The 18,966-nt window shown below is 43.3% G+C and overlaps 1 protein-coding gene across 5 annotated transcripts in view; it reads right to left on the bottom strand.

The window, feature by feature from the left end:
- The window catches only part of ATP11C (ATPase phospholipid transporting 11C (ATP11C blood group)), an 828,266-nt gene that overhangs the window by 476,509 nt on the left and 332,791 nt on the right, over positions 1-18,966 (bottom strand). The window lies entirely within an intron of this gene.

An 18,966-nucleotide genomic window follows, 5' to 3' on the forward strand; every position in this document is an offset into this window, starting at 1 on the left:
GTTTGATCCATGGTAGATATGGAAGAATATTTTTACAAGAGGGTAGTCGACCGACCTATGGACAAACTTTCAGGTCTCAGGGGGTTTTTTATGATGTGATGATCTTGCAAAATTGTTAATCAAGCTGGCAAATGGCATTATTAGGCACTTCCGTATCCAGGCACTGTAGAGAAAAATTTAGGGCACGTTTTTCTTACCAGACTTAAAACTCAAGGGTTACACATTAAATATCTGAATTATCACTTTACTTAGTTGATAGGCCATGGTGTAGACCTCTGCTAGGAAATATAGAACCTTAAGTATTTAGTTATGATGCACCTCATTTTAAAATTAAGGGAAGTTTAGCAAGAAGGGTTGAAAATGACAGATCAGTCAGTGCCTGTATCTCTTATTTTGCATTGCATGTGTAATTTGAATGTGTAATTTCTACAAAAAATGATCACATAATGTATTACACATCTGTGAATTATTGCTGTAAGCTCGGCATCGGTAAATACTGGAAGAGCAAAATGTCTGCCACCAGGTACCTCGCTCAATGTTTACAGAGTGATATGCTTGTGAGGAAACATTTTATATTCGAGGTCCAACCGTCCAGGGAAATTTGGTGAGGCTTCCTAGTATTAGGCAGTGTAAGCACAGTAACCTTCATGAAGAAGCTGGTAAACACACACTGCTGAAATGGAAAGGTACTCTGATAAAGGAGGAGGAATAAATTGTTACCTGGTAAGGAAGTGAACATCATAACAATAATAACTGGGTTTGTTATGTAGCGCACCTATGCCATTTTGAATCACTGTAACTTACAAATGTTACTATAACCCATTTTCATGGCACCCAATTTACTGCCCTTAGAAAGATGAAAGACCGACTCAGCCCTGCTGGGATTCAAAAGTGTGCCCTGCACATCACCACATGAGTAGTGGCGAGCATACAAATTACAGAGCCATTCTGCCACTGTTAGATGTTTCTGACTGTGCGCTAAGTTTTGACATAGTGATATTTTTAAGGTAATAATAAATTGAGTAAAATATGAAAAGTAATAATGTGCATTTGCTGAGTTTTTGTTTCTTAGTAACTGATGTGCCAAACACTAAACTACAGAGCTTTATACATAACTGTGTCTCCTGGTCTCACTGTGAATTTCAAATAAAATGTACTTTATTTTAGTACCGTTTGTATCTTTTTGCTTCTTTTTCCTTGTGTTTCAATGAAAAGTCGAAGTCAAGACGTTTTACATAATAAAATGTTATATTGTATTTAGACTTTGGCTGGTTTTAAGTGTAAAACGTTCTACTGCGTCTGGGTGATGTCCATGTTCAATAAAACCGTAAATTAAATAAAGAGATACATTAATCCAGTAAATCGATAAAGACAAAGATCCTCACAAGATTGTTGTTGACCAGATATAGGGATAACAAATTATAAGGCAGCCATAAATTGGAGCACAAATTAAGGAATTGTCATATACAAATTTCCACAGATGGTATTTGGTTTTTAAATGGTTTAATCGCTTATACTGTAGCGTAGTTCCTATTTTCCCAATAGGACCTGCGCATTGGAATAACATAAACAGTAGTATCGACGTAGAAGTGCGGATCTTCCAGGCCTCTACTGACTATGCTAAACTTAATTGGGTTTGTTATCAACTAGCTCAGAGGTCACTGGAAACTTTCTTGACTGAAATAGGAAGTGATCAGCTTCCCTGGTACAGACAAGAACGGATTCAGTTTTCCAACAACTGTGCAACATGACAACTTTGCTCCTCAGATCAAGAGTCAATCTCTAGGGTCGTGTGAAACAATAGACAGTTATTTTACTCAGTCAGGTTGGTGCAGTTTACTTTCACAATATGTAGAGAACAGAGAGACGGGCATTTGTCAATAAAGGGTTAACATTTATTGAACAGTCTTTCTTCTCGTACAAGAGAAATGAATTGCCACAATTGCAAGACTTGTTATTATAAAAAGTACGTACAGTAAGATAAGTATTGCGAAATAATACTGTAAAAGCATTGATATGGTTTCTTAGCCATACAATTGTTTAAAAGTGATAAAACATATATACATTCATATATACATTAGGCTAAAATACTTAACTGGTGCTTCTAACTACGCCTACCCCAGTGTACCTGACCTAAGCCTAATACTTGGGAGGGGAGTAAGTAAGTAGCTTTAAGTTAAGTTAGTTTTGCCAAGGTTTGCTTCAAGAATTCTCTCTCAAGGGTTTAGTCAACACCATACCTCTGGAATAGAATGATGGAGGTCTGGTATCTCCCTCAGGGCTTGATATCCCAGTCACCCGCAAGGGTAGACCAGAAACGCTGGAGCTGGATTTCTCGGCAGGAGAAAGACAGCGTCTCTTCTCAGCGCGTCGAGGAGGAGACGGAGGGGGGGACAGCGTCCGCGGGCAGCTTGCATCTGCTGGGCTCTTGCAGGGGGACGGCTGTTCAGCTCCTAAGTTCACCACACCATCGTTCGCTAGTTAGCAGCGATAGCAGTAGCGATAGCAGCTATGATATCTTCAGCATACCAGCAGCTTCAGGCGACGGGCAACAGGGGTCTTGCTTAAGGCCACGTTGGTAGTATTTATACCTGAAAGGTGCCTTGTTTGACGTAAGTTTGCTGGACATAAGACGTCAATAAGATGTCACTAGGAAGTGATCGTCTATCAGTGCTCATTAGAGTTCTATTACTAATCAAAACACAGCAAGCGGGGATTTCCAGGTTTGCGGAGTTTTTATCTTGTTGAAGAACTCAGAGTGTTAATCTAGGAATCTCAGATAGTGACTTCTGCTTTGTCATTGCACTAATTGGTTGCAAAGGAAGTGGCAGAGAAAGCTATTCTGGAATGTGGCTCTGTTCGTGTGAGGCCAGAGATGAGTTACTGAATATTGCACTTGAACGGTCATGCCAATATAGGGAATAAATGGATTTATAGCCGAATAGGGGCATAAGGTCACAGTATCGATCAGGGTCCTAGATAAGCACGCAACACCCACTCCACAAATTCATGTCCATCAAATTACTAAAACTAGAGCAATAAGATGCATGTGTAACATTGCCCACCCCAAAATACATAATGCATTTGAAATAGGCGTATATTGTAATACGTGAACATATAGGTACTGTACGTTTTTGAAGCATAGAAATCATTCAAAAATTATAGCATATGAAATCAATGAAAGATTATGCAAAAAGAATCACACATGAAATATCTCTGAAACAGAAGAAGGGCGAGATAAATCATCACATATAAATGCATTGCAATAACATGTGCTAGAGGCTGGTGTAAGGTTGTTATGTCTCTAGATGTGTTTAGAAATAGAAGTTGAAGCTTCTGTTCTCTAAGAATAGTTTTTACTCTAAGCAAAGAATGTTTCGTGCCAAAAAGGGTGACTATTAAAAAGTGTTCAATTCAAAAGAATTATTGCTTGAACGGGGAAATAGAGTTCCAACGCTTTTAGCAGTTTTTGTTCAAAACTGAAAGCCGAATTCAGAGTTCATGGGAACGCTGTGTGTCGGAAAGCTTCTCCAAAGTTATTATTTCTGTTCGGGTGAGAACATCATATCAGACAGGCTCTCAAAGAATTGGTCTACAAAATCAGGTGGCAGTTCGACCAAATTCGATAGTGCTGTAACTTGGCAGGTGTGAGAATGATTGCTGTCATCATAGTCGGGATCAGCAATGCTCACAGAAGGTCGTACCTGGGTGATGCTGCTTTTGTCACTCGCTCCACTGTTACCACCTAGTCGTAGCACAGGAGTCTCAACGAATGCCATCATCAGGATTGGTAGCCGCTGGGGACAACACAATGTGTGAGCCGTTATCGGACTTAGCAAAGTATTGACGTCCATTGGTACTGCTGATGGAAGTGAAAGACAGATGTCCAACACGCACTCATCTCCGCATAGCATACATCGAAGTACCGGTAAGATACAGTTCTGCCATATAGGTCTGAATGAAAGGAACCAGGTCATGTTTAGATCTCTCAGCCTGGCCAATCCAAGGACTCTAGTTATTCTGTCCCGGTAGCGGATCGCTAGGATTGTCTCTTCCATTCCCATAGGAGTCATGTCTGAGCTGTGGTTTGCCATAACGAAGCAGGAGGGTCAAAAATAAAATCCCTGCTACAAGTCCCAAAAATAGGGGTATGCCGCCAAAAACAGAGTGGACAAAATTTGGAACGATTCCCAGAATTGCTTGAAATGGTGTTAGCAGTCCCGTAAAAATCGTCTTAAATATGCCTGGGATGCCTGTGGCACTAGACATGTTAAGGAGTTGGCTAAGCATTTCTACGAAATGCACGGGGCAATTTGTTGATAAAAGGTCATGAATCTCCGTAGCTGTCCTTGCAACTAGAAGATCATACGTCTCTTTTGATGATGTTATGGGCACTGTTGTCTGCAAAAGCACAGACTTCATTTTGCTTAAAGTATCAATTCGTATAGAATAGAGATTCAGACAAGGCCAGATGGGAGTCTGTGTCTACAGGCTCGCTCGGGAACAATGCTTGCATACAGCATTTGACCATGGATGTTACTCTTACTAGATAACTTTTCCCTGGCACAAGGCCACAACATCTGTGATCCGTTCTAAGAATGTAACTCCCATTAGCAAGTTGCATAAAGAAGGGCTCTATCTGAGTTGCAGGTGTGACAAGCTGGTGGCATGAAAGGTTGTTAGAATTACCTTCAAAACCTTTACCCAATCGTTCATACTGGCCAGTAGGTATGTATTCAAGGCACTTTTTAAATCGGAAAGTTGTTATCGGAATTGTGATAATTCCGTGTATTATCCATTCAATGACAGGACTCTCTGGCATTGTCAATGGTAATCTCTCAAGTTTTTCGATGCTCAGGATTGTATAGTCTGCTCCTTTCTGTGCCAAACTGATGTGTTTATCAGTAAGGTTAAAAATGGAAAATAATGACGTTGTGTTGATTAAACGCCAAGGCACATAGCTTGAACGAAGATTTTGCAGCGTCCAGCCTAATTGTACAATAGAACGTAATTGAGATTGGCCATGCTGTAACATTAGCAAGTCTCTGTCTATTATGTCAAAGGCAGAAGATACAATATTGTCCAACGAATATATTCTGGAGGACAGAGTCATTAACCCATTGTCCACTACAGAAAGTGATTTTTCCAAATTAATACGATCAATTTCTCGTGTTTTTTCTGCTGTTTCAATTTGTGTGACTTTCCAAGCCTCGTTGTACGCAGCATAGATGCTGGCCGCTATGAAACGTTTTTGACGCTGTTTGAGTGGTCCAAGAATGAAATCGCGCAAATCAGCACCATCTTTTAGTAAAGACAAGTGTTGCTTAATTTCAGCCAGTGTGGATGTTCCTAGCCATTCGAGGCAGAGTTTCCCTACACTGTATGTTGTTACTATCCCTGGATGTTGTCTTTGGGAGTATCTAGGGTCTTGTCTGGTCATTTTTAACCCCTGTGTTTTGTTCAGGAATCTATCTTGACAGTTGTTTGTGTCAGTAGGCCAGAGTAACCACTTTTTCCAATCAGGATGTGTTCTGTTAAAATGTAAAATTTGTGACACGTCTATTTCAATATCTGTTGTTGCATTATCAGGTATTGGCTTCCGAATAGACGGTTTGTTACGGTCTTTGATCTTAACTAGGCCAAGACAGGATGTTTGGTGAATTGTGTCATTTAAAAACATCATTTGTTCTGGTATCATGCAGGTTCTGAATAGTGCTTCCAGACCTTGTACCGGCCAATCTTTTGTACCCCAAATGGTTTTTGTTTCAATGTTATTTTTCCAATAATCAAAACCAAATGTCATCATTTTTTCTAAAATGCTTCTGAATATATTAATTTAGTGTTTGTCAGCATTGTTTTCATTCCTGTTTTATCTAACAGTTTGTAATAAAACGTTTCTGCATCACTGGTGTTAAACCCTGAGAAGTATTTGAATTTCTCAAAAAATGCTTTAGAACTGCTTTTAGGTGGTGTAGCACAATGTTCCCATTGATTATACTTAAAAACATTTCTAGGCTGTGCAGATTTATGCAAATAATGATCGCCATAATGTGTGTAGCAGAATAACTGTTCATAACTAGACGAACCTTGTAAATAATCATGTTCTGTAAATCTAGCTGACATTACTAAATCAGACATCATGTCATTTATACTGTTAAAGTCCCAATCATCAGAGAATGTGCTAGGTTTTACAAAGTCACTTAAGGAAACCTTCAGTTGATGAGGATACTTCAGGATCTCGACCGGACCATAGATCTCATAGTCAGTTTTCTCCCATACTACCCCACCAGGTATTGGAATTGCTGTGACATTTACTGTTGACAGTTCTCTTTTCTTAACGTGGGATGATCTGTGTGGTTTGAGGACTAAGTTGATGTTCTGACTTGCTGTGTCCATTGTACTATATTTTCCCTCAATGAATTTTCCCAAACAAAGTACCATGATGAGCCAAAGCAGGAGGAAAAATACACCTAGACCGAACCAGAACTCTAACCAAGGGGAAATAAGGTAGATTTCCTTTAGTTGATGAAAGAGTTCTGTTGCTTTTTCTTTGAAAGTCTTTTTAGTTTCTGGCATTACTTCGGGGTCGTTTTGATCTTCAGAGAAGTTGTCGAAGTTGATGAAATAACCAGAGGCAGTTCTGTCAATTGTTGGGATCGTTCTTTCAATCTGTCTTTCGGTAGCATTTTCTGATGCCACATTATTGTAGACTGGTGTTTCTTGATGAACTGTTTCAATCTGTGTCTCAAGAGGCACGAGTTCCATGGCATTATTGCATAGTCCTTCTCTGTGCACTGCAGGCTGATCGAATGTGATTAGTCTTTCAGTTTGAACCTCTTGGATTGTTGCAAGTTTGGGTATTCTGTTGTTTCTTGGAAGTCCACTGGGCCTACTGTTGATTATAGGCCACATGGTTGTGGTTTTACCAGGTCAATGGACACGACTATTCTCCTTTTTACCAGCAAGGGGCGGTAGTACAACTGATCTTGTTCCGGTGACTGCCAAGACAGGTACTGCTTTTCTGTAAGAAGGCCCAAATTCCTTCTTCACCGCGATTTTTTCTCTGACTAGATCCCCAATCTTTGGAATCCAGACAGTCCTTGCTGGGGCTGTTGCTTGTGGTGCCTAGTCAGTGGTATCTGGCTGTTGCTTTAACTTTATGTTGCTTAAGGATTTTCTTGTTTCATTCAGTTCCTGTAAAACAGCCAAACGATCTTTGATGTCAAAGCCTGTTGTTTTTTCTTGTATCACTGACACCTGACTAAGTCCTGAATTCTCATTCTAATTCCGAACAATAGTTCGTATGGGCTGAAACCTTTTAGAGATTTTCTTGGCAAATTGTTAAGACTGGACACTTATTAAATGTTTGACCCACCCAGCGCCTGAACCTAATACCTTCGCTGTTATAGATCGCTTTATGTCCCGGTTTTTTCTTTCAACCACACTATTCCCTTCGGGGTGCGACGGACAAGAATACCGCAACCCAATTCCCATGCTGGCCATGCCCTCCTTATAAGCTCGAGAGCTGAAAGCAGGACCCTGGTCAGAATGGAACGTGGTAATTGCGTATGTGCCGATAAAGACTCGCAGATCTTTTATAACCGTTCTAGCGTCAGCCGAGCGCTGGAGGCCATATTCTTTAAGTGTGTTTAGTCTTAACTGATTAATAGGACGCTGAATGGCTTGCGGACATCATTACCCTTTCTATAAATGGTAACTGTGCAACAGGCAGGACCGGTTCATTACTGCGATCCCTGTCACAGTCCGGACAGTTCTTTACATATATCTGATGTTGCACGCTCATCCCCGGCCACCAGTATACTGATTGTAATTCAGTCAGAGATTCCCTCATCTGAATGTGCCTCGGACCTTCACCCATGTGTGCGTCTGCTATTAATAATATTCTCCTGTTCGTGTTTGGAATTACCCTATCCCCCACTCCAGGGATTCGAGCAAAAGGAACGGAGTTTGCATCGATTACGTATGCATAATTGAGTGGATAGTTCACGGGCAGTGCTGCACAGTCGCCTTTTACGGTCGTTTTTACTGCCAGCATGGTTTCCCCGTCTATGTATTTTTCTGTACGCTTTTTTGTGGCTACGGAAGCCGGTTTAGTTGCTTCTGCTATGGCTGTATTAGCCAATGAATTCCCTGCAACGTGAACGCCATCAAGTTGAAGACTCTGTGCGTGAATCACGTGAGTCTTTTGTAGTTCTTTATGAAAAAGAGCTACCTGTTTCCAGAGCAATTTATGCTTTATTGTGGCACCTGTGTCATCTTTGTAGTCGTTTTCAATCCACCTCTGCAGTTTATTATTGTAAGAGTTGGCGCAAAAATGAGAATCGCACACGATAAGTGTGGGGAATTCACGTTCTGCATTTTCGAGCGCCATCTTTAAACATCTGATTTCAGCTCTCTGAGCCGAACAGTTTCTCAATGATTCAGTTTTTGTTACTTTCGGTCTAAATTTACCGCACAGCCAACGACCTTTAACAATCGCAGAGGCTGCATCGTAGGATTTGCTCTCTACGTTGAAATGCTGTACAAATCTATCTGTATAGATTATACAGGCGTACTGTGGGAGAGGCAGAAGTTCGATTGGCAGAGGAGATTCTTCTTCATATTCTAAATCATTCAGTTCTTTGAATTGCGGGGCGAAATAGTATTTCACATCTTCCGCTCCTAGAGAATCTACACACTGTATCCATTTCGGATCCAGTGACACTGTAGGCAGGTTTACTGGGCTGAATAGCGCCTCGAAGGCGGATTGCGCTGTGAGGATATTAATCCGTTTGCCGTGTGCTAGTTCTCTTTCATTTGCTAATGCAATTTGCACTGCTTTCACAGTTCTTTCTGTGTGACTGAATGTTTTTTCTACTTGTGTGTACAAGTGAGATTTAATTGAAATTGGTACCTTTTCTCCCTCATTAGAGGTCAGGTACGTGAATCCGCATCTTCCTGGGATGAATCGGATTACAAGACCGCGTGCATTGTCACGTGTATCTAATTTAGTTTTAGCTAACATGTCTGTTTGCAGTGATCTCAAAATTTCTGTGTGTTTTTGAGTCCAATTGATTTGTTTAAAATCAGGTTTAATTAGTTCGTAGAGAGGTTTAACCCTCTCCGCGTAATTTAGAATGTAAGTTCTTCCGAAATTCAGAAAACCTAGAATGGATTGTAAATTCTTCAGCGTTTTTGGAGCTTGGAGTACAGCACACTTCTCTAAGAAGTTGTCCGCTAGGCTTTTTCCTTCACTTGATAATTCGTACCCTAAGAATAGTACTGTCAGATGGGCAATTCGAGACTTTTTAAAGTTGAATTTGTAACCCTCTGCTGCGAACCCAAGTATAATGATGTTCACTCTTTTCAAGTGAGTCTCCAAGTCGTCGTCTGTGAGATAGATATCATCTACGTAAGATAATGCCTCATCATCATATATTTGTAATACCTGTTACTCTAGCTGAGAATAGTCCTGGGCTGTTCTTGAACCCCTGTGGGAGTCGACAGAATTTTTTCTGCGACCCAAATGCTGAGAAAGCGGTCAAATATCTGCTTTCTGGTGCAATGTTTTGACAAAAGAAACCATTAGATATGTCTAATGTCGTTTTATATTTTTTCCTAACTATGTTATTCATTAGGGCTGCACTATGCGAGTTTTGTACTGCAAATGTTTTGCAACATGTATTAAGGTGTCTGTAGTCCAAAACTAGAAGATATGAATTGCCTGGCTTGGAGACAGGAAACAAAGGATTGTTCATTTGAGAGGTGCATGTTTCAATCACCCCCTGGTATTCAAGTTGATCTAAGATCTCCCTGACTTGTTTTTTAGCTTCTTGCTTAATGGGATACTGCCGTTGGGCAGTTGGTTCACTTTTTAACTGGATTTTGTGAGGAGGAGAGTCCTCATCCCATCCTACATGATTTTTATATAATGCCGGTGCCTTTGCTACTGCCCATTTCCGTGCATATGTATATTTTTTGTGAATCGGAATGTGATTCGAGAAGGCAGGCATAATCACTTCTTCGCCACGAGGGCACTCCCTGACAAACTCTGGGGGCCAATCTTTTTCAGCTAACAGAATATCATAGCCTTTTGAGAGTTTATCCCAAAATAGACCCTTTATTTTCCTAGTCTTATCACCCTCTATACGCAATGTTATTTCGTCTATCTTATGGGGCTCGCTAAGTCTGGTGTCGGCAGTTTCAACCTGAATGAATTCATTCGTGTCCACTGTCTCCAGATGACTCATCAAGATCTTGCGGGCTATACTGATTTCTGCTGCACTGTCTAACATTTTCAATGCCCACTCCCCGTTTTTCAACTGTGTCCTCAGTATTCTCAGCATGTTTGATTACTCTAATACTGGCTACCTTCTTTTTTGGAAATTGAGATTTTTTACTCTGAGCAGGTTCCTTGTCTTTGGACTTGGTGTGCTCTCCTGGGTCTGACCGTCCTCTTCTTTTCGATTTCTGTGAAAAAGATCGAGAGGGACGTGTATCAATACTTTGATATCTATCAGGTTTTTTCAAATTATCCCTATTTCTAAGGTTATATCTTTTCTCAGAGGGCTCCCTCTGGGGAGACTGGTGTTCTCGAGTCGGAGTTCTTTCCCTCCGTCGAGGAGACCTTCCTCTGGACTGGAAAACTTTTTCCTTGGGAGTGGATTGTTTATTTCCATCTTAGCTCTTTTTAGGAGTGTTTAAATTATTTTTAATAAATAATTTTTCAGGATTTGAGCAGTTGGGGCTTTACTGGTTTTCCACCCAAGCTGTCTCTACCTAATTCTTCATAGCATTTCTCTATGATTCTGGCAAGCTCAACTGGCTGATCTGGTATATCTGTTTCCTTCAACTTCTGGCGGATCGCCACAGATGCTGCTTCTCCCTTTATGTTGGCTAATAATATAGCCGAGACCTGCTTGAAGTCTTTCAGTAATTTCATACCAAGATTTAAAGCGGGCTCTGGACCGTATTCATTTTGAATCTGTTTTAGCACTTCTGGTATTACCGCCATAGACGGAACACTGTGTGTTTTTGTGTAAATGGAAGCAAAGACTGTACCCCAAGTGTTGTAGTCCTCCACGTGTGGTGCGATTCCCATAGGAAGGCAGATGGTCAAGATTCTGTGTTTCTCAATAGGGGTAGTATCAGGAAATACTGCCTCTATTTGAGTGATTTTCTGTGCTAACCAGAAAGGAATTTGTTCCCGTTTTACGGGTGTTTTACCAAGACATGGCTGTATGTTCTGTGGTGTAATTTTATTAGTGTTCCCCTGATGAGGGGTCAGCTGTGGTACATTAACAGCTGGCTGGACTGTTGCAGTCCGCATTACATATTGCACTAATTGCCTATGTATTTTTATAAGGGTTTTTAGCTGTACTAACAGCTCTTCTCTAGACATTTTTGCAATGTCCGGATGTGGTGTGTAGCTGGCTAGAACCGGCCACGTTGCTCCTGGTCTACCTAGTGGACCGAGCCTGGTAATATGATCATTATGTTTTAGGGCGCCATTAAACCAGAGCAGGTGCTCTTGGAATTTTAGTGGGATTTCAGTCTCCTCGAAAGGAGCGTACTCTTCCGGAGGTTTCTCTATTTTGTAATAGTGAAACTCTTTTGTTCTAGCGTTTGCCGCTGGAAAGTTTATCCATGAATAGAATACCTCTGTCTGCCGATATTCGTGAGCCTCTATCACGAAAATTACTGTACCACCTTGTGGTGTCAGCCCGTTTTCTATAAGTTTTAACGTTATAGATTTTCTTAAGTGGACCGGGATGATAATTGCATCCGGGTCTGTGTCTTCGGGACCCTGCTGAGTCGCATCTGCTGCGGCCCCAGTGGTTCCGTTTTCTCCTGGCATTGTATAAATGCAAGGTTTGCAGAGTAGGTCTCCAAGGAGACAAAGATTAGGTGCACAATATTTTGGAACACTGTATCCTTCAACGTTGAATAAACCAGAGCTTTACATAGGAATCTCTTCCTACTGAGTTTGGGCGGATTTTAACCTTTCACCCACTCCAGACGTCTATTGGAGTATTTACGGGAGAAAGGGGTCTGTGTGAAATATGCATGACTGAGTTACTCTAACGTCTTGCGTTAGTTTATCGCCTTACCAAACGTTGGGCGCCATGTAGCGTAGTTCCTATTTTCCCAATAGGCCCTGTGCATTGGAATAACAAACAGTAGTATCGACGTAGAAGTGCGGATCTTCCAGGCCTCTACTGACTGACTTTCACCTTGTGGATACCCGCTGGGGCTATCACACAGGGGAATATCAGGACGGGTTCCCTAAGCAAGCGCCGGGACACCCACTGCGGGTAGCTGTGCGCTATATAAGCTCAACTACATTTACATTTACATTTACTATGCTAAACTTAATTGGATTTGTTACCAACTAGCTCAGAGGTCACTGGACACTTTCTTGACTGAAATAGGAAGTGATCAGCTTCCCTGGTACAGACAAGAAGGGATTCAGTTTTCCAACAACCGTGCAACATGACAACTTTGCTCCTCAGATCAAGAGTCAATCTCTAGGGTCGTGTGAAACAATAGACAGTTATTTTACTCAGTCAGGTTGGTGCAGTTTACTTTCACAATATGTAGAGAACAGAGAGACGGGCGTTTGTCAATAAAGGGTTAACATTTATTGAACAGTCTTTCTTCTCGTACAAGAGAAATGAATTGCCACAATTGCAAGACTTGTTATTATAAAAAGTACGTACAGTAAGATAAGTATTGCGAAATAATAATGTAAAAGCATTGATATGGTTTCTTAGCCATACAATGGTTTAAAAGTGATAAAACATATATACATTCATATATACATTAGGCTAAAATACTCAACTGGTGCTTCTAACTACGCCTACCCCAGTGTACCTGACCTAAGCCTAATACTTGGGAGGGGAGTAAGTAAGTAGCTTTAAGTTAAGTTGGTTTTGCCAAGGTTTGCTTCAAGAATTCTCTCTCAAGGGTTTAGTCAACACCATACCTCTGGAATAGAATGATGGAGGTCTGGTATCTCCCTCAGGGCTCGATATCCCAGTCACCCTCAAGGGTAGACCAGAAACGCTGGAGCTGGATTTCTCGGCAGAAGAAAGACAGCGTCTCTTCTCAGCGCGTCGAGGAGGAGAAGGAGGGGGGACAGCATCCGCGGGCAGCTTGCATCTGCTGGGCTCTTGCAGGGGGACGGCTGTTCAGCTCCTAAGTTCACCACACCATCGTTCGCTAGTTAGCAGCGATAGCAGTAGCGATAGCAGCTATGATATCTTCAGCATAACAGCAGCATCAGGCGACGGGCAACAGGGGTCTTGCTTAAGGCCGCGTTGGTAGTATTTATACCTGAAAGGTGCCTTGTTTGACGTAAGTTTGCTGGACATAAGACGTCAATAAGATGTCACTAGGAAGTGATCGTCTATCAGTGCTCATTAGAGTTCTATTACTAATCAAAACACAGCAAGCGGGGATTTCCAGGTTTGCTGAGTTTTTATCTTGTTGAAGAACTCAGAGTGTTAATCTAGGAATCTCAGATAGTGACTTCTGCTCTGTCATTGCACTAATTGGTTGCAACGGATGTGGCAGAGAAAGCTATTCTGGAATGTGGCTCTGTTCGTGTGAGGCCAGAGATGAGTTACTGAATATTGCACTTGAACGGTTATGCCAATATAGGGAATAAATGGATTTATAGCCGAATAGGGGCATAAGCTCACAGTATCGATCAGGGTCCTAGATAAGCACGCAACAATACAAAACAAACAGGAGTCTTTTCCTTTTAGATGCACGCCTGACATATGACACACTGTTAAAGTTTTTTTGGTGTCTTCAGGTGCAAACCTGACGTGACAGACGCCTCTCCTTCAGTCCTAATGAGTTTCAGAGCCACTTCTGCCAAATGATGAACACTGCTCTAATTGGACCTCCTTTGCCACCTACTGCAGAAAATGTCTTCCTAACTCTGCCAAACAGAGAATGCCACGTCATTTCTGCTCTCATCTCACCTTTGTTCCCCGGAAGTTGCAGCCTGTGTTTTCCTTACTGCATAGCAGCAACACGTCATATACTTTGCATGGCATTTACAATCCACCAATGGCTGATGAATATGATGACTGACACTTTCAATCAAACAATGAATGATATCAAAATATCAACATCAAGTTGCCCTTCAGTGAGATCTTTGTGAGACTGATGTCTAAGGTGTAATATGGAAACCAAATAGATATTTAATACTATGGAACAAAGTTTGCAATGCCCACCTCTGAGGGCCAACCGAGAGTGCAGAGAAAGTGCAGCCGCTTCTGAGAGCATGGGCGTAACACAGGCCCCCGCAGCCCCTGCAGTGCGGGGGGCCCCGTGGGTCAGGGGGGGTCAGGGGGCCCCCTGGCCTCACTACTCTCAGCAGAGGAAGAAGACGGCTGCAAGCAATGCAGCATTGGGCTTAGGTGCTAGCAGACAGTAGCGGGTTAAATGAAACCTTCTGACTGTATTAACACAGTCTCCCACCCCCTCCCCCCCCCGACCCAGGGCCCCCTCACACGCTCCAAGGGCCCTCTCATGTCTCTCCTGTTGGCAGCCCCCAGCCAGCCAGCACATCACCTCGACCACGAGGGACGGTGCCGTGCCGGCCCGGACTGCCTGTATTTAAACATTAGAGGCGTATCACTGGCAGCCCCGTGCAGGGGGCCCCCACACTTCAGCCAGGGGCCTGTCCCTCACTCTCAGCACTGACAGTAAGGAACTCCGTTAGCCAGGCCAAACAGTGCACAGACGCACCGACGGTGACACAGTGCATGCCTCTATTTTTTTTAACTCTATGGTGGCGGTGCATGCGCACTCCCTGCCGGCCTCCCCGAGCCTTTAAATTATTTAAATAGTTGGTGCACGCGCACTGCACTGGGCAGGACGGCTCTTTGTCTTCACAACAACATAATGTAAAAAATTTTTAAAAATGGTCCGTGCTCGTGGGTGTGGCGGTGGCCCGTGGCGGCGCGCACTTGTCTATCAGCCTATCAGGTTGCGTCTGCACGCCGCGGTGCCGCGGTCTTTTGGGTGGGGGGTGCTCACCTCGTGACCAGGGTGCCAATTTTGTCACACGCAGCCGCATTGTAGTGCGTGCAGCGCGTGACTTTAGAAGAACCGGACCAGAACGGGTGCAGCCACCGTGGTACTAAAGAATAGTACGCACTAGTACTAGACAGCCCCCTGGTCTCTGATGGCAACTTCAAGCCCCTCGCCCAGTCAGTCGCCCCCTGTCTATTCTGCTGCCCAGTGCAGTGTGCCCGCCCCGCTCGCCTTAGCTGCTGCAGACCGTCATCCATTCCAGGCCTAAGGTGAGTGTGAGCGAGTATGTACGTCGTGTGTCTGTGTGTGTCCTGCTCACTCAGGACTCAGGAGTCTGTCAGATTCGGACTGTAACGGAGGATGGATCAATCTATCTGTGTTAGATAGACGGGCGGTTAGCTTGGTGGTTTCATGCGCCTACAGCAGTCACCCTAACACTTAAGTGCAATATCATGATCTTTCTGTCTTCCGAGGCCTATAAAGATAGAACAACCCAGTTGGACTAATCTTAACACCTTTCATTTATAATGCAACTGAAAGCTCGTGGTAATGAACATAAGAATTTTAAGTCAGCAGAGGTTTTACAATAAACGGTTCCTAGAACATCCACGACAACAAGAGATAGATCGGTAGTAGTGTGGCCCGAGGTTGTGAGTGAACATATGGTGAGAACACAATTTTGCAGAAACCCACCCCTACTTTTAAATCTTGCAGTGAGTACTGTTTCGCCTCCAGGCGCTTGGCTCTCCTCGTAATCGTATTTATTTATTTAAGTGTTTTTATATAGCGCGGACTTTACCGGAAGGTGTCAGAGCGCTTCACAGTGGGAACAGAACTGATACAAGAGAACATTACAAGTGAACAAATTACAAAAGCAGACGTTACGTTTCATGAGGCAAAAGTGACAATCGTGAGCAAACAAAACACAAGAGGAGCAAACGGTGCATTACAGGAGGAAAAAGGTGTTCAAGAGACTGAATGCACAGAGAGGAAAGACAGGTCCCTGCCCCCCTCCAGTACAGAGGGGAGCCCCAGCTTTTAGGACAGCCCCCATTCAACCTACGTGAAACCTACGTCTGAATTGGGACCCTCGGGGACCCCACACATTCTGCAGGGGCCCATCGTTTTGCGTTACACCATTGTACATGTGATAGATGTACATACAAGGGCTCATTGGAAATCAGTTATACGGTGAGTAGGTCTCCTAGCAACAGAGCCCTGGGGACCCTCTCCCCCACGCCCCCTCGCAACCCGCTCCACCCCCCAGGACAACACCAGCTTCAGACCCTCCTGGACACTCTGTGGGGCCACGCTGTGACCCTTCCTGCACACGCTAGTAATGTACGGGTTCAACAGATCTTGGGTCATCCTGGGTCCTCGAGGGAGTGTGCACGTGACTGTACTCGCTGCTGTCCGAACAAAGTGATAGGTAATATTCAGCTGGCGGAGGATCGAGAATGATGAAGGCCCAAGCAGCCCTGCCGTTGAAGAAGGGTGGAGTGGTCTCTCGGGGTAAATACTGTGAAAAGGACTAACAGGGCTTTCGGCCACCCCTTACCATCCACTGGGCTGCTGTCTTGTCATTCATATTTTCTTTCAGCCCAATATTGTGTGGGGAAATTGGTTTCCCCCCCACTTCAACCATTGGCTAACTTCACTGTGCTTGATGCCGTTCTGTCCTTTAACTAGGACACCTCAATCACAGATTATATCCTCTCAGTGCAGGTGCTTTAATGCCAGTAAGCTATTTTTTTAACCCAAAAATATTTTTGATTTAATCCAATCTTCTTTTAAAAATGTTTAATGTTGAAGGCTTAGGAGTTCCCTCAACATCCAGTTTAAAAAAACAAAAACACAAAACAAGCGTTGAACAAGTCAAAAGACTGCCAGCCAACACCAAACCAGTTGCTTTAACCAATGTTTTCTTTAAATCATGTCATTGCTGCCCAGAAGTTTGAAATTATTTGGTACACATTACACTCCCACCCATCCTGAATTCTGAAAGCACATTCACTCTGTCACCCACATGAGCCGAGTCACAAACAAGACAAACACGGTCTGCCCTTGAGCATCTGTGAGCGAAGCCTTCCTTTGTCAACGGGCAGCGCTCAGAACTGGACTATTTCACGATTATTGCTCTGTTGTGAGCTTCTTGTCTAAGACAAGATGAATGTCGTCTGGCACCGCCATGAGCCTTACAGACAGTGTTAAGAATGTCGTCTTGTGGCCAAACAGGTCTCCCCGATGTCTATTTGTGTTCTCAATTTCACCCATATTCCAAAGCTTCAATGTCATTTTGTATCGTGTCAGGATAGGAGTGGGGGGGGGGGGGGGGGGGGAGGGTATTGGGGAGAGTCCTTAAAGGAAGCCAGCCCTGCCTGCCCGTCAGTGCCCGCAATGGTGCACTCAGCCTCAGGGCAGGGGGGCAGGGCGCAGGCAGCATTGGTCATCAGTGGCAGGTGGTATAGAAATATCCCTAGTTTTAGCACTGACAGGGCTGGGCTCAAGCCAGCCAGGCTGTAGTGGAGAGTCTCAGCCTGGATGTCGATGCGAGATGGAGGGGAGGGGGGGGAAGAGTGGGGGGGGGGGCGAACGAGTACCGTTCCATGAAGTGGTCAGACTATTCTACAGGGTACAGACAGTCAATCTTAGTATTCCCTTCGTTTGTAATGAGCAGGTTTAGAATGGAGACTCTGACTTTTGTTTGATGATTAGTAGTTGTACCTAATTAGGTAAGAATGAGTAAAAGGTATTGCTTGCACTTTCGTTCTGAGTGTGAAGGTTTGGACTCAGCTAGAAACATGTTATTGATAAGAGTGCGCTTACGTCTTGTTCCACAAATACTTTGTTGTCACAAGATTATTAAGAGATTAAATATGTTTTAATAGAATCAATGTTAATAATTTTAATTTAGATCAAAGGACATTGGAAGATAGAAAGATGATATAAATTTCAGATAATGATATGCATTTTATGGAATTATTGTGCATTGCCGCTAACCCACAGTTGCATTTACTTTTCAAAGAACCCCCTGAGCCTGTGCGTCCATCCATATGTATGGAATCAGATCATCCAACAGATGCACTGTTATAAGTTAGGACAAGAACTGGTGATGCAACGTAGTACTGGCCCTTGAGTTAACATTCACACTGGGAGGGAGGAGTGGAAAAGTGTTTTTTGTGTGATCAGTTAGTGCAAATTTCATCCATGCACAAGGGCCACCCAGTTGAATTGCAGAATTGCACCACGGGTGACGCAATCTTTTAAAGTGGCCTTTGCTGCAGGCACAGGCAGTGAATTTATCACACACACGCCACCGCCTCTCGTTTCAGTTTCATTTTTAGTAAAATGTCAGCCACTCGCTGTGATGTAAGGAGGAGTTTTTCAACTATCGTTGTGATCCATGTCTTTCAAAACGTAGTACTATATTGGTCTTCATGTAGCTATTTATATTACACTTTGCAAGTCCTATAGCACTTTTCTGCAATATTTCAATAGTGCTGTATACCCCTGACATGGTCATGAACTGCTCCTATTTCTATTGGATTCCTGGTGTCCTTGGAGTACATTGTTGGAAGGTGTTCATACTTTGGCCTGTATAAGACCTTTAGAGTAATACTCATGAGGGTAGACAGCGTGGTGGAAGCATAGTGCACCTAATATCGCTGTGTATAGGCATGGGTCTACCAGAGAGTGTGGGATAGATGGTGTCTGCATCAGGAAACCCACCTAAAATTGGGCAAACTTCCCCGGCATACTGATGGCAGGGACGCTGTAATGAACAGACCACCACCTATGAAAGCCTGCGGGCAGACTAAGCCCAACCTTTAACTCCACCATCCAGTGTTACTTATAACGGCTGGATTGGTGACAGTGGCGTAACAATAGCCCTGCATCTCCTGCATGCAGTATGGC

The sequence above is a fragment of the Lissotriton vulgaris genome, chromosome 4_1 (assembly GCF_964263255.1).
Source record: "Lissotriton vulgaris chromosome 4_1, aLisVul1.2, whole genome shotgun sequence".
Lineage (NCBI taxonomy): Eukaryota > Metazoa > Chordata > Amphibia > Caudata > Salamandridae > Lissotriton > Lissotriton vulgaris.